General features: G+C 44.4%; 1 protein-coding gene across 4 annotated transcripts in view; it reads left to right on the forward strand.

The window, feature by feature from the left end:
* Positions 1 to 16,205, forward strand: part of LOC124613104 (CAP-Gly domain-containing linker protein 1) — a 551,251-nt gene that overhangs the window by 261,306 nt on the left and 273,740 nt on the right. The window lies entirely within an intron of this gene.

Genomic DNA, 16,205 nt, shown 5'->3' on the forward strand with positions numbered 1-16,205 from the left:
ACGTCAGTTGCGTGTGATATAAATTGAGAATTTAGGCCTGATGGAAGGTGTGCTGGGCTAGTCCGTGCTGTTACGGTGACCACGGTGTCCGGATGGCGAACTGGTCAGCGCTTCTGCCTAGTAAGCAGGAGACCTGGGTTCGAATCCCGATTCAGCACAAATTTTCAACTTGACCCATAGATATAAATCAATGTCTTAATATCTCGATTTATAGTAGCTGCAGGATCAAAATGGTGTCTGTTCTTCGGGACATGTCCGAAAGAGAAGACACCACATATGTAAACGTTAAAGGACAGTGTAAGTAGTACAGTTTTCGTCAATTTTTCCAATACAGGCGACCGATAGTAATGATTATTATTTAAGGCATTACTTTCTTGTCTCGTTTAGAACCACCAGAGTCTACTTCAAGTAACTATAAAGCATTTCTGGATGTCCTTTTTTTGCACTCCAAAAGTATTGCATCGTTTCTCTGGCTACCCATCTTCTCTTCTCTGTCCAGCCGCTCTTCTGTTTTAGCTCGTCGTGTTGATCAGCGATCTGTACTTTGATTACTTAGGGATGTCCTCCTGATTCACTTCAGTACTCGTGAGGTTCTTCCTTACTTCCTTGAACAATTTACCAGATACTTGTCGTCTGTTGTCCAATACTTTAACTTCAGTCGCCATTTCCTTATTGATCCCATAAGCCGTTCATTATCCCTGTATTATATATAGGCTTGTATGCACAGAGACATGTACAAGCGCTCAAGATGGTAGCATAACGATCTTCCTTGTTTCCTGCCTCCATCGTACCAGCAGCTCCTTACGTCTTGCATTAACGGAAGTCATCTACATAGTCATCAAAAGCTGCCAGAAGGTGACATGGAGGCCTGGAGTATTTCATTCATTGGAATCTTCCCTTCGTGGCATGGGTCCTGTTCGTGTATTACATACGATATAAATAATGTTCGGTAGAAAATTAGTGACTCTAGAAACATTTCTTTTGAATATATTTAGAAACACTCAAGTGCACTCTGGTATCGAACATCTCGTAGCGCGACGGTAGTACGTTCTTGGAGACTTCAGGCTCATGTGGACGTAAGTAACATCCAACATATATTGCCAAAGCCTTTCTAAATTGAGACGTGCGATTCTAAACCGAATTCGTGGATAGCGTGTTCTGGATACGGAGAACGAATAGGAATGATATCTGAAATTACCTCGACATGATATGCTTTTTGCAGTCTCCAGATGTTTCGTATCTTCGGGTGGCAACTTCTTAACATCTCTCTTACATCCATCATCTCGACATTTCCTCCACCTCCTCCTATGTGGCATGTTGGTGATAGTGAAGCACTGAAAACTTTAGTGCCGCAGTGATATACCAGGCGTCGCAGTTCTATGCAGTAGGTTTATAAAAGCTCTAGTATTGTTTCAGTTTAAGAATAAGCATATTTTTCTACACTGTCGTCGCTTGGATCAATGGACTCGTTCCGCCGTTTTTGCAATGAATAATCCCCACGTCCCAAGTTACAAAATATCCGCGAAAATATTCATGTATGGCTGTCAATCTCTTCAATGGGCCCAAAACGTTTTGTGGCCACCAATTTCTTTAGATGTAGCAATAGGAGGCAGTTGAAGCGTGGCAAATCTTACGAAAAGAGTTGAATTTCCTACAGTTCTTACTTAAAATCTCTGTTTTCCATCAGCCAAACGCCCTTCATTGACCTGACGAAAAGATGTTCATCTTCACAAGCCAGGTGTCTTACCTCTTAGATTTTCGTCCAGCAGGTCCAGTTCATTTGTGTAGTATTCGGTAGTTATTGTTTTACCACACGAAAGACTATAAATCTATTTTGCATACCAGGAAAAAAAACGAAACCTTTGTGTGCCATGCTGTTCCTCGTGTGTTTGCCTCGCTCATGTCATTGACTGTTCAAAAAAATATACTTAACCTTGCACAATACTGTCTCATTAACACAGGAATCGAAATGTTCATCCCACTACACCATTCGGAATTTGTATTTTTTGGTCCAAGGCCATCAGCTTCCACCGATTGCCTTGAAACTGTTTCAGTTGTGACCCGATGTTATCTTTCATCACATTCACAAGAGCAGTCGACTCACGTACAAAGCTGAATTCTTTGTATTACATTTCAGACGTTAGGTTTTTAATTTGTTTTGGGGCAGAATTCAGTAATTCTACAGTCATATATCACAAGGCTCCTGATAGTTAGTTTTTCATGTAAAATGTATCATATCCTTTCTTATGTTATGTTCAGACATGGGTTTTAATCGCTGAGCTTTGAATACCATCCATACCCCTCAGCCAGAACATTATGACAACCTACCTAACAGCCGGTAGGTTCACCTTTGAGACAGATGACGACGGCGACGCTTCGTGGCATGGAAGCAATGAGGCCTTGGTAGGTCGCTGGAGGGAGTTGGCACCACATCTGCACGCAGAAGTCACCTCATTCCCGTAAATTCCTGGGAGGTGGTGATGAACTCTGACGCCACTTTCAATCGCATCCCAGATGTGCTAGATCGGATTCAGATCTGTCGAGTTGAGTAACAGCACATCAATTGGAACTTGCTATTGTGTTCCTCGAACCACTCCATCGCACTCCTGGCCTTCTGACATGGAGCATTATCTTATTGACAAATGCCACTGCCGTCAGGAAACATTGTAGTCATGATGTGGTGTATGTGGTCTGCAACCAGTATACGATATTCCTTGGTCGTCATGGTGCCTCGCACGAGCTCCACTGGACCCTTGAAGGCCCACGTAAATATAACCCAGAGCATAATGGAGTCGTCGCCAGCTTGTCTCCGTCCCGCAGTACTGGTGTCAAGGAGCTGTTCCCCTGGAAGACGACAGATTCGCGCCCTCCCGTCGGTATGATGAAGGTATCGGAATTCATCAGGCTATGCAATGCTCTGCCATTGCGCCAACGTCCAGTGCCGATGGTCACATGCCCATTTCAATCATAGATGCCGATGTTGTTCCGTTAGCACATACATGGCTTTTCGGCTGCGGAGGCCCATCGTTAGGAGTGTTCTGTGTGCTGTGTGTTCAGACACACTTGTACTCCGCTCAACATTAAAGTTTGCAGTTAGTTGGCTGGTTCAAATGGCTCTGAACACTATGGGACTTAACATCTGAGGTCAGCAGTCCCCTAGAACTACTTAAACCTAACTAACCTAAGGACATCACATACATCCATGTCCGAGGCAGGATTCTAACCTGTGACCGTAGCGGTCCCACGGTTCCAGACTGAAGCGCCTAGAACCGCTCGGCCACACCGGCCGGCTGGAGTTAGTTCCACAACAGTTCACCACCTGTACTGTGTTACCAGTCTGCCCAGCCTACGATGTCCGACATCTGTAATGGGGGATGGCCACCCAACCCAACAATATCTGGACGTGATTTCACCTTGATGTCATCACATGTTGAAGACACCCACCACAGCACCTTTCGGACACCCAATAAGTCGTGCAGTTTCCGAAATGCTCCTGCCGAGCCTCCGGGCCACCGCAGTTTGTACTCGGTCAGTCTCAGATAGATCATGCGCCTTCCCCATTCTACACGCGGACAGCACGCTGCATGCATCTTGCGTGTGTGTGGCTTATCAGTCATTCCTCGCCAGGTGTCGCTGCTATCGTCTGGACGGGTTCATATCGATAGTAGGTCGGTGGTCATAATGTTCTCGCTGATCAGTGTATGCTGGCTTCATGGGGGATAAATAAGCCAGTCAATATTATACACAACAACAAGTCTTCCTCAGAAACACTGTAAAGAAAGTTATTCCGAATGTCTAGATGACATCTGACTGACTTTATTGCCCAACAGGTATCAGCTAAGAATAAGAAATTTAACTGATATCACTGAAACTTCTATACATTTTAAAACACAGCAACTATCGCTTTGACAGAGATGTACGTGCAAAAGCGGCTCTTCGAAAAATTTGTTTGATAGCTGTGCGACCTGCAACTGATCAAAGAGTCAACACCAGTAGAAGTGGTAATAGTTAAGCTTAAACTATCTGAGTATATTCAGTTCAATTTCACAGGGAAAGTTTTTGTAAATACATTTTTATGAAGCTGTTTTTAAACTTTTCTGAGAGTAGTGTTACGTAAGATTATAATTATTCCAATTGCTGAGGTACAGACATGTCCCTTGACATTAAAAGAAATACAATATTAGCAGGTGTATGTGCTTCTCGTTTCGACACGCCTTTCGAAGTAGGCCACCCACCGGTGCGATAACTTGTTTGATGTCTATCTTTAAATTTAACTCGCTGGCTGAAATTGAATAGATGTGGAACAACAAGGTCAATAGCACGTGGTATTTATTACCGAGTCGATACAACAAGAATCGAAGATCGCGATAAGTCTTTGTTATACCACTCTCAGCTGATTAGTTTGGCTATCCCTGCCAGTTTTCCATTTGCTGTGTCCTTGTTACACAACGAGGGACCTAATTAAAAGCAATGGCCTGCGCCCTTCACCTGCTGCAATTCCTATAGTACTGACTCAATGCTTCGCCACGTGGTATCTAATGAGGAGCCCTCGATGTAGTTTAGGATATTTACCGTAATGATTGTCTTATTTTTATCCGTGGAGAGTAATTACTATTTTTAAAGCCGAATGTCTAACTTAAAAACACATAAATAGAGAAAATTTCATTTTAGTCGCGAATGACTAAAAGCATTTTAAGGTAGCCCGGGGGAATTCCAGTAAACCCACCATGATATTATTTCGGTGATATATATGTATTGTAAATAGCACAACAATGAAGCCGGCCGGGGTGGCCGAGCGGTTCTAGGCGCTACAGTCTGGAAACGCGCGACCGCTACGGTCGCAGGTTCGAATCTTGCCTCGGGCATGGATGTGTGTGATGTCCTTAGGTTAGTTAGGTTTAAGTAGTTCTAAGTTCTAGGGGACTGATGACCTCAGAAGCTAAGTCCCATAGTGCTCAGAGCCATTTGAACCATTTTTGAACAACAATGAAACTTGGGTTGCATCTTTTCCATATATACTTTTTTTTAAGAATACATTTCGCTCGGGCATACCACACTACATTTCGGAATTAGACCGTCGTAACCGTGTCTTTCATTTGTGAGGAATTAAAAAGTTTCTGCTTACTGACTGCTTGAATACCTCAAAAGGAAATCCCGAGGGGTCTGTCATAGCTCCTCTAATCTATTTCACGCTCACCGCCCCTTTTGACAGTAGTTTCTTCTTGTGAAAATATGTAACAAGTGGAGAAAGTTACTCATTCTTCCGTTCACTCCGTGTACGATTTTTGTAATTCATAAACATTGCAAGCAGACTGTGCTCCGCATCTGCGGTATAAGACGTAACTGCATGACGATGATAGGGTTAATCATTTTAATGCAATCACCTTTCGGTTTCTATTCGGCAACAATATTAAATAATCAGATAAGCATTAAATTTCTTCTTTGTGTTATGCTATACTGACAGTAATCGCAGATAACCTGCGTCCACAAACATTTGTTGAGAAATAATTCAACCGAACGGTATCTCATTCCTTAAGACGAGCTCAGAAGAGCCAGAAAGTAATTTTAAATTTATGCTTAAGCTCTTTGAAAACTTAAGTCTCCAAGTTAGTAACTCTAAAAAACCTCAGAAACAGTAAACTAAACAGTCGATCCAGCAACCGGATAAGTAACTGCAAACCGCACGTCCAGCAGATCATGGGAAAAAAACTGACTCCTATTGAAAATGTGCTTACTGTGTTCAAGATGCTGCCACATATGAAAACGGTTGAGGTGTTACTGCCTGACTTTGACGCCATAAAACTCAGACACCACAAAAGGTCAACAGTGGTCACCCACGACGACGCCCAGTGTGCAGAGGCCAAATGTGCAACCAGTTTCCTGCTGATATCCCTGATGGCCTTGTCACAGTCACATTACAAAAATGTGAATCCGCTGTTGACACGCTAAAAGTAGGAAGTGGTCGCACAGAAGCCTAGGATGCCATTCAAAAACACTTAATGAGAACTGAGAAGTAAGGAGGGAAGACCAGCGATTAACATCCCGTCGACAACGAAGTCTGTAGAGACCGACCACAAGACCGTATTGGATCATGATGGGAAAGGTGTGCCGCTTCAGAGGAACCTTCCCTGCTGTTGCTGCAAGCTAGTTAGGGAAACAATGGAAAACCTTAATCTGTGTATCCGGACGAGGATTTTATAATACCTGCCGCCTGTTGAGGCTCAATAAGAAGACAGCCCTGGTAAACAATGTAGAAGAGATTAATTATAAGGTACATTAACTAAATCTCGTCCTTGGAGAAAGTAAATTATAAGAACTGCTTGCAGTATTTCGTGGCTGTGGTTGTTGTGGTCTTCAGTCCAAAGACTGCTTTGATGCAGCTCTCCATGCTACTCTGTCCTGTGCAAGTCTCTTCATCTTCGAGTAACTACTGCAACTTACATCCTTCTGGATCTGCTTAGAGTATTCATCTCTTTTTACCCTCCACGCTTCCCTCCAGTGCTAAATTGTTGCTCCCCTGATGCCTCAAAAGTGTCCTACCGACCGATCCCTTCTCTTATTCAGGTTGTCCCACAAATTCATGTCCTCCCCGATTCTATTCAGTACCTCCTCATTAGTTACGTGATCTACTCATCTAATCTTCAGCGTTCCTCTGTAGCACCAAATTTTGAAAACTTCTATTCTCTTCTTGTCTAAATTGTTTATCGTCCATGTTTCACATCCATACATTCGTAAGTAGGCAGATGGTCCCAATGGCGGACATACTCTCAAGTCTTAGATTCACATTGAAAGTAGTAGAACAGTACAACGAAAGATAAGATCGACAGCTGATAACATAGTCCCACTCAGTCACAGGTGTGGAGGCCACGTTTCGTTGGTACCTGAGGTAGTGACAGCTTTCACGGTCTGCGGTGACTGACGAACGGAACTACGCCGAAGGTTCCTGCTAGAGGTCTGGAAGATATACTGCGGGTGTAGTCAGTAGCTGGCCAGAGGACTCGAAGAAAAATCTACCTGCAACGTTTCCGTACCGGCCTTAACACACTAATGGCGTTCACGCTGTAGCCTGTCGGCTTGGTGAACACGCACGACTCCTGCCAGGATAGGCCACTCGCATGCCAGAAGTGTGAGAGCAGTTTCTGGTTGTTAGGTCGAACGACCCGTACATAGCAAACTGGAACAGCTGTCCTCTCGAACGCCAGTCCACTGCACCACCTCGTTTGGTCACTGACTGGGACTTTCATACATATCGCATGATAACTAAATAACTAATGTATTAAATATTTGAAAGCCATCTTTCACACTGATAACGGCAGCTCGCACAGCCTATAGCTTCAACCAACAGTTGACGTTCACTGACACCAAATTCCCTCTACGATAATATATGTGATGATTAAAAATAAGCCCAAATTGAACGATGCCTTATGAAATGACCAGTTTTTAACCATCTTCAGTCGTACTAGGCGATGTTAGTGCATTTGTACGCTGGCCGTACCCTGATATGGCGACAGGTAACGCACCCAGGAACATTGTCAAACATGATCGTTTTCGTGGTGCAGGTGCTATGGTTTAGGGAGGCGTAATGTACTTGAGGACAATATTATGGAAATGGAAGAGGATGTAGATGAAGATGAAATGGGAGATATAATACTGCGTGAAGAGTGTGACACAGCACTGAAAGACCTAAGTCGAAACAAGGCCCCGGGAGTAGACAACATTCCGTTAGAACTACTGACAGCCTTGGGAGAGCCAGTCCTGACAAAACTCTACCATCTGGTGAGCAAGATGTATGAGGCAGGCGAAATACCCTCAGACTTCAAGAAGAATATAACAATTCCAATCCCAAAGAAAGCAGATGTTGACAGATGTGAAAATTACCGAACTATCAGTTTAATAAGTCACGGCTGCAAAATACTAACGCGACTTCTTTACAGACGAATGGAAAAACTGGTAGAAGCCGACCTCGGGGAAGATCAGTTTGGATTCCTTAGAAATACTGGAACACGTGAGGCAGTACTGACCCTAGACTTACCTTAGAAGATAGATTAAGGAAAGGCAAACCTACGTTTCTAGCGTTTGTAGACTTAGAGAAAGCGTTTGACAATGTTGACTGGAATACTCTCTTTCAAATTCTGAAGGTGGCAGGGGTAAAATACAGGGAGCGAAAGGCTATTTACAATTTGTACAGAAACCAGAAGGCAGTTATAAGAGCCTACGGACATGAAAGGGAAGCAGTGGTTGGGAAGAGAGTGAGATAGGGTTGTAGCCTATCCCCGATGTTATTCAATCTATATATTGAGCAAGCAGTAAAGGAAACAAAAGTAAAATTCGGAGTAAGAATTAAAATCCATGGAGAAGAAATAACAACTTTGAGGTTCGCCGATGACATTGCAATTATGTCAGAGACAGCAAAGGACCTGGAAGAGCAGTTGAACGGAATGGACAGAGTCTTGAAAGGAGGATATAAGATGAACATCAACAAAAGCAAAACGAGGATAATAGAATGTAGTCGAATTAAGTCTGGTGATGCTGAGGGAATTAGATTAGGAAATGAGACGCTTAAAGTAGTGAGTGAGTTTTGCTATTTGGGGAGCAAAATAACTGATGATGCTCGAAGTAGAGAGGGTATAACATGTAGGCTGGCAATGGCAAGGAATGCGTTTCTGAAGAAGAGAAATTTGTTAACGTCGAGTATAGATTTAACTGTGAGGAAGTTGTTTTTGAAAGTATTTGTATGGAGTGTAGCCATGTATGGAAGTGAAACATGGACGATAAATAGTTTGGACAAGAAGGGAATAGAAGCTTTAGAAATGTGGTGCTACAGAAGAATTCTGAAGATTAGATGAGTAGATCACATAACTAATGAGGAGATATTCAATAGAATTGGGGAGATGAGAAATTTGTGTCACAACTTGACTAGAAGAAGGGATCGGTTGGTAGGACATGTTCTGAGGCATCAAGGGATCACCTATGTAGTATTGGAGGGCAGTGTGGAGGGTAAAAATCGTAGAGGGAGACCAAGAGATGAATACACTATGCAGATTCAGAAGGATGTAGGTTGCAGTAGATACTGGGAAAAGAAGATGCTTGCACAGGATAGAATAGCATGGAGAACTGCATCAAACCCGTCGCTGGACTGAAGACCACAACAATAACAACAACAATGATGCATGGACGTACTGACCTGCAAATTTTTGAACACGGTTCCCCCGCCGGTCACTTTTTTGTGGCATTGTACTCCTTCCCTGTGTGCGTCTTTTCAGAGGCACATTCGCCCCTGACTCCATTTTTATGGATGACAACGCGCGGCCGCTTCGAACGGTGAAGGCGGAGGAGCTCTGGGAGAGAGGATATTTGGCGGATGGGCTGTCGTGCTCGTTCCCCCGACATAAATCCCATCGACTACGTGTGGGATGCGTTAGGCAGACGTATTGCAGGACGTCCACATGCACCAACGACCGGCCATCAGTTATCAACCGCGCTGGTTGAAGAATGGAACGCCCTGCCATAATAACTCGTTATCAACCTTGTGGCCAGCATAGGAGCAGTGATTAGTGATCACACACCGTATTAAGAACCATGTCCCGCCTTTCAGTGACCTTCTGCACCTACCCGTAGCATTTCTTTCCATGTTTGGTCCAAGTTTCACGAACTTATGTTACCTGGGAACAACACGTCATACGAAAGTTATTTTCGCCCTTAAGCATGGAAGACCATTTTAATACGTCTTTTACATTTCAATGCGTGCATAAACTATTTTTGTCATGTTGTATATTTTCAGCAATCATCCTACATGTGCTCTGTCTGCGTAAATAATTTACATTATCGAACCGGCTAATATTTTTGAGATACGTTGTGAAACAATATTATCTGCAGTGTTCATTCTTCATTAACGTAATCAGTAAAATTGGACGTAACTGAATTCAAGAAATCTATTTGCTTGCATGTACGGCGAGTACACCCTGTAAATATGCTTACAAACGCCTAGCGAATTGGTTTAATACTTTGTAATATAGGAAATGTTAATGTGATTTGAACTTACTGTCGTTTAGATCAGAAGATATCAGGAGACAGATCCTATCCCAATGCAAAATCAGCGCTGAAGACTGGTACCTTAAAGGCCATCCGTAAACATTCATACCATTAGTCACTTGCTCGCCGATATGCCAAACCTACTGGCTTAGAAAAATAAAAATGGTTTTCATACTTACCAGAGACACTATTATGAATATATTAATACTAAGACAGTCGCCTATTTGTAGCAAATAAAGTAATGAATTGCAGTTAAGACCAACGGTACATATATTACTAATGTCACTTAAAGAGTTAATACTACTATGCAAAGTTCCCAGACTAACGAACAATAATGAAGAACTTGAGAAACGAGGGTTCTGTGAGTGATCTCTTTCGTGCATATATTATATTTCCGTAGGATTCTTCCAATAAATTTGTGTGGCTTCTCCTTTCTTACAGATAGATTAATGTGGCAGCTCCTCCTTAAATCCGGACGTATACTCCTAGATCATCAGTGATTGATGGCCGATTCTGTGATATTACTGTATCGGTAATTTCGGGTGTTCACGCCCATTACATACATTAATTACACTAATATTTAGAGATAGTTACCAATCTTTGCACTAGGCAGTAGTCTGTAAGTTTCTTTGTCTTCTCTAAGAAATTTTTAACAATATCGCCTCTCTGCACACAGCAGCGTCGGCTATAAACAGCTGCGTAGGGCTACAGATGCGTCTAGGAGGAATTAGACTTCAATTAGGTGTCAGATTAAATCATCCAAAACCTGGCAACAAAATGTTCTGCATACTTCAGGTATAAAGGAAACGAATTATGCCTTTAGGGTGCCAGAATTTAGTGGATTATTTTCTCCCCAAAGATTAAACATTTTAATGGCATTAAGGAGGGTACTGTACTGTATTAGTTACGTAGCTGTGGCCTTTGAAGCGGCAGCATGGGCATCCAGAGAGTGTTGGCCAGTTTGTGTAGTTTTGTAGTCAGCAGTGACGGCGGCATCCTGCGTGCCGTGGCGTGGCGTGTTTATGCTGTGCGGCGCCGTGTCGCGGGGTCCCGGCCCTGACCAAATCGCGGGTTTCACAAGCGGCGCTCACAGCCGCCAGGCGCCTGCAACGGCGTTTATAGCGGCCTCGCTTGGGTCCCTCCCTGCCTGCACCTCCTTCATTTCATCACCTGTTGCTCAACCGACCAAAGTGTCCCAGTTCCAGTGCTGGAGCTGACGGGGACCGTCCTTCCGTGGATATGGTGGCCCAATAGACACTGGACAGAAAAACAAGGTGTCACACCCACCCAGAACTCTTCCCGCATACTGATGGCCCAGCTGTTGAAACAAGCACACTGGCGGCTAAAAAGAAGCAGTTTAGCATAAGAAAACCCTAGAGCGGGATTGAAACTGGTGCCTCAAGTGAAGAATAATAATGGCGTGAGTAAATGAACAAAATTACAAGTTCGTACGACCAAATAATTACCACATAGATTGAATCTTTCTCCAGCAGAGTCTGCGCTGTTTTCAGACTTCCTGACTCTGTGCTGCATCGGGACCCAAATCAGGGACTGTACGTTCCGCGGGCAATGCTTTTACCGAATGAGCTATCCAGACACGACTCACGCTGTCACACCTTCACTGCCTGCCAGAACATCTCTGCCACTTCCCAAGCTCCATGTAAGCACTCCTGCGTACCTTGCAGCACTGGTACCACTGGAAGGAAGAATACTGCAGGCAAATGGAGCAACAGTTGTGAGACAGGTAGTGGTAAAATTAAAATGTGTGACGACCGGTCGTGAGTCGTATATGGATAGCTCAGCATTGGTCGTTGTAGGTGAAGATGCTGGGTTCGTGTCCCAGTCTGACACACAGTTATAATCCACATGAAGGTTTCAATTACTACCCATTCTACATTTTCTGAGTTGATCACCTGTCAGGATAAAAGCGTATGTGGGTTACGACAGCTCGTGGGAAGGGGGCGTAGGGGGGGGGGGAGGGGGGAGGTATGCGTTCTTGAGTTGTTATCTGCCACGTGGTTTCGATTCAAGTCCACACTTCGTTGACAAGACTGCACTTTGGGGGTAGGGAGAGGGGGGGGGGAGGACTACTAACACGTCGGGTATAGAAAAAAAATGGTTCAAATGGCTCTGAGCACTATGGGACTTAACATCTGAGCTCATCAGTCCCCTAGAACTTAGAACTACTTAAACCTAACTAACCTAAGGACATCACACACATCCATGCCCGAGGCAGGATTCGAACCTGCGACCGTAGCGGTCGCGCGGTTCCAGACTGTAGCGCCTAGAACCGCTTGGCCACACCGGCCGGCGGGTATAGAAAGAATAATCTTTACGCGCCAGGTAGTTAACAAGAAATTTAGGCGTGTCATGCTGTACTGAGAAGAGAACGTTAACATTCTGACCATCGAGTGTTCTGAAGGATGTGGCCCCTGAATCATCCCTCAGGTAGCGCTCGCGCTTGGGGGTCGTAAATCAGAGCTTTCGTTAGCTTTCATCAGAGGAAATAACACTTGAAACCGTACGTGGAGAGCAGTACTTTGTGGGAGTGAAATTTGAACTGTGGAGGAATAGGAGATGACGTCAAAGGAAGCATTTGAAACGTGTTTTTACTGAAGAGCCTTGAAAGTCAAGTGAAAAAACATATAAAGAACAAAATGGACGTGAAACTAATGCACGATTATGTCGAATACAAACACGTATGTAAAGCAAAAACCAGGTCGTTCTCTAGTATCATTCTTTATCCACGCCCAAATATCACTCAGTATGAAACTTCCTGGCAGATTAAAGCTGTGTGCCCGACCGAGACTCGAACTCGGGACCTTTGCCTTTCGCGGGCAAGTGCTGTACCATCTGAGCTACCCAACCACGACTCACGCCCGGTCCCCACAGCTTTACTTCTGCCAGTATCTCGTCTCCTACCTTCCAAACTTTACAGAAGCTCTCCTGCGAACCTTGCAGAACTAGCACTCCTAGCCCCCAGGCTGTGGCTAAGCCATGTCTCCGCAGTATCCTTTATTTCAGGAGTGCTAGTTCTGCAAGGTTCGCGGGAGAGCTTCTGTAAAGTTTGGAAGGTAGGAGCACAAATCTTTCTGATACCAAGATCTTAAGTTATTATTAGACGAACTGTTTCTCGAGTGATGTTCAGTTCTTCTGCAATCATTTTCACGGATAATCTTCGATCAGACCGTACCAGTTCACGCGCCCTGGCCAAGTTGACATCCGTCCGTGAGGTTGATGGTCGTCCACTGCAGTCTTACATATAATTTTTATGGTAAGCCAGATTCTGGGTTTGATCCCCGTTTGTTCCCTGCTTTCTCTGTCTGACAACACCACCTCTTAAAAGTGGTGAAGATCCATTAAGATCTTAGTTGACATCACACTGTCCACTTCCCTGTCATTAGCTGGGTAAGTCGGCTACTGGGTCGGAAGGAAACTATCGATTATATCACCTCTAACAGAACTGCGGTTAGTAAAGCACTGTCTTGCGCACAGAAGACGGAACTTAAGACTGTGTCCTCCGAATCGCTCGCGGCGGCACGACTGCATGCAATCCTCTGGCATTTAAAGCCGGCTCGACTGAGTTTACACTATCTGACAAAAAGTATCCGGACATCCGCATCTAACGCAAAATTGGGCACTACATGTCACGAGCGGCGGATCCGCCAGTATAAAAGGAGACGGGGAGTATCGTGTTGTCGGTAGAGAAGCGGTAACAATAGAATCGGTAGGTGAGGAGAGCTTAGTGACTTTGTGCATGGAACAGTCACTGGATGTCCCCTGAGTAGCTTAACCATCACGGACATTTCAACCCTTCTAACGCAGCGCAAGTCGACTGTTGGTGACGCGACTGTGAGGTGGAAACGCGAAGGAATAAGCACAGGTACCCCAAACTGGGTAGACCACGGATACTGATGGATAGGGACCGTCGATCATTGTGGCGGATGGTTGTAAACAGTCGCAGGTAGCCAGCGGAACGACTCAGTCGTGAGTTCCAAAGTGCTTCCAGCAGTCCAGCTACCACAATGACTCAGCGTAGGGGGTTCAATGGGCGAGCAGCTCCTCATAAGCCACACATTTCTGTAGTCAGTGCAAAGAGCGACGCCACTGGACAGCGGATGACTGGAAACGAATGATTTGGAGTCATGAATCACGCTATAGCCTGTGGCAATCCGAAGGAAGGGCTTGGGTTTGGCGAATGCCTGGAAAACCTTACCTGCCATCACGTGTGCTGCCAACAGCGAACTGCGGAAGAGGTGGTGCGGGGGTGGGGGAGGGGTGTTTTTGTATTTACGGTGTGATCCCCTTATTGCGCTTAAGATAAGGTCCGCTGCTTTTTACGATTTACATAAATGATCTGGTTGCTGGTACTGACAGCGGCATTAGACTGTTTGCCGAAGATGCTGTGGTCTACAGGAAAGTAGTATCGCACAAAAGTTTGAATAAATCAATGAGGATTTGCAGAAAATAAATGCGTTGTGTAATGATTGGCAGTTATCTCTCAATATCAGTAAGTGTAATCCACTGCGTATAACAAGGCGAAAATCCCCATTAATGTACGAGCACAAAATAAATGCCCAGTCTTTGGAAACGGTAACATCCGTCAAGTATTTTGGTGTGACTATTCGAAATGATCTCAAATGGAGTGATCAGATCACACAAGTAACGGGTAAGGCGAACTCTAGATTGCGGTTTATTGGTAGAATCCTGAAGCGATGCAGTGCTTCAACAAAGGAAATAGCTTACAATACGTTACTTCGACCAGTCTTAGAGTATTGTTCGTCTGTATGGGTCTTATTCAAGAGATTGAGAAGGTCCAAAGAAGAGCGGCAAGATTCGTGACTGGTACATTTAGCCATCGCGAGAGCATTACAAATTTCATAGAAAGTTCGAAGTGGAACACACTTGCAGATAGACGGCGCGCTAAACGGAAGAGGCTGCTTACTAAATTCCGAAATCCGATCTTCACCGAGGATGTAGAGCATACATTATTACCACCAACTTTCAAATCGCGCATTGATCACCATTCAAACATAAGGGAAATTAGAGCTCGTACTGAGGCGTTCAGACAGTCGTTTTTCCCTCGCGAGATCCGCGAGTGGAACAGAAGGAGGGGGGGGGGGGATATGACTTTGGCGCGAATTGTGCCCTCCGCAACACACCGCATGGTGGCAAGCGGAGTGTATATGTAGATGTAGATGTAGAGGATATGAACACATTTTACAGCATTTTGTACCGGTTAATGGACAGGAAGAGTTCGGACACGATAATTGATACAGCATGATTACGCACCCTCCCCTGATGCAGCATATGTGAGGTAATGGTTTGTGGAGAATAACGTTCTTGAAACGGACTGGCTTGCCTAGAGTCCCGACCTCAACACAATGGGACACCTGTGGAATGACTTATAACACGGTCTTAACACCTCGCTGATTTTGAAGATGAGCACACGCGCCTATTCATGCTCTTGCTTACGCGCATATCAGTTGCACCGAGGTTGGAATTGAGAGAAAGGCGTGCGCACCATCATGTTGTGGCGTCAGCACGCGAGAATCGCCAAGAAGCGCCAACAGTAAAATAGAAGAGGCTCAGTTTTGACACCGGAGCCATCGCATAGCACCAGCTGTGAATCGGAATTGTGTAACACAGAGAGTACTTTTGCGTTTCGATCCCCTTCCCGAGGAATCTTATATTTTTACAGAAAAAGACGTGTTCACAAAATGTTTACTGTATTTTAGGACACTGAATGCTTTCAGGAAATTCAGTTTACAAATGGGCTAAATATCTTACCATGTCAAAGAGTAGGGAATGTCAAGAAGCTGAACATGTATTTCCACTGGCCATTCCATCGATTATGGGGAAGCTCTTTGAAGAGGAGGAAGAAGCGAAAAAAAAAACTGCTTTCGGATGAGCTAGAAAACTGTATTACTTTTAGCAAAGTCCTTGAGCTCTTTCATGGATGATGATTTAGTAAAAGGATACTTATTCCAGCTGAACATTTATGTGCACTTCAGGTGGAACAGCTTCACGAGGTGGCAATGTCAAACATGACAATTGGGCGTCTCATATGTGCGTTACGACAGACGACGTTCAGAACCAGCTTGCAAAATCTTTGTAACATGTTTGTCGCATATCTTTAGCGCCGTATTGAAAAGTAGATATCACACACACAC

Source organism: Schistocerca americana, chromosome 1 (assembly GCF_021461395.2).
Source record: "Schistocerca americana isolate TAMUIC-IGC-003095 chromosome 1, iqSchAmer2.1, whole genome shotgun sequence".
Lineage (NCBI taxonomy): Eukaryota > Metazoa > Arthropoda > Insecta > Orthoptera > Acrididae > Schistocerca > Schistocerca americana.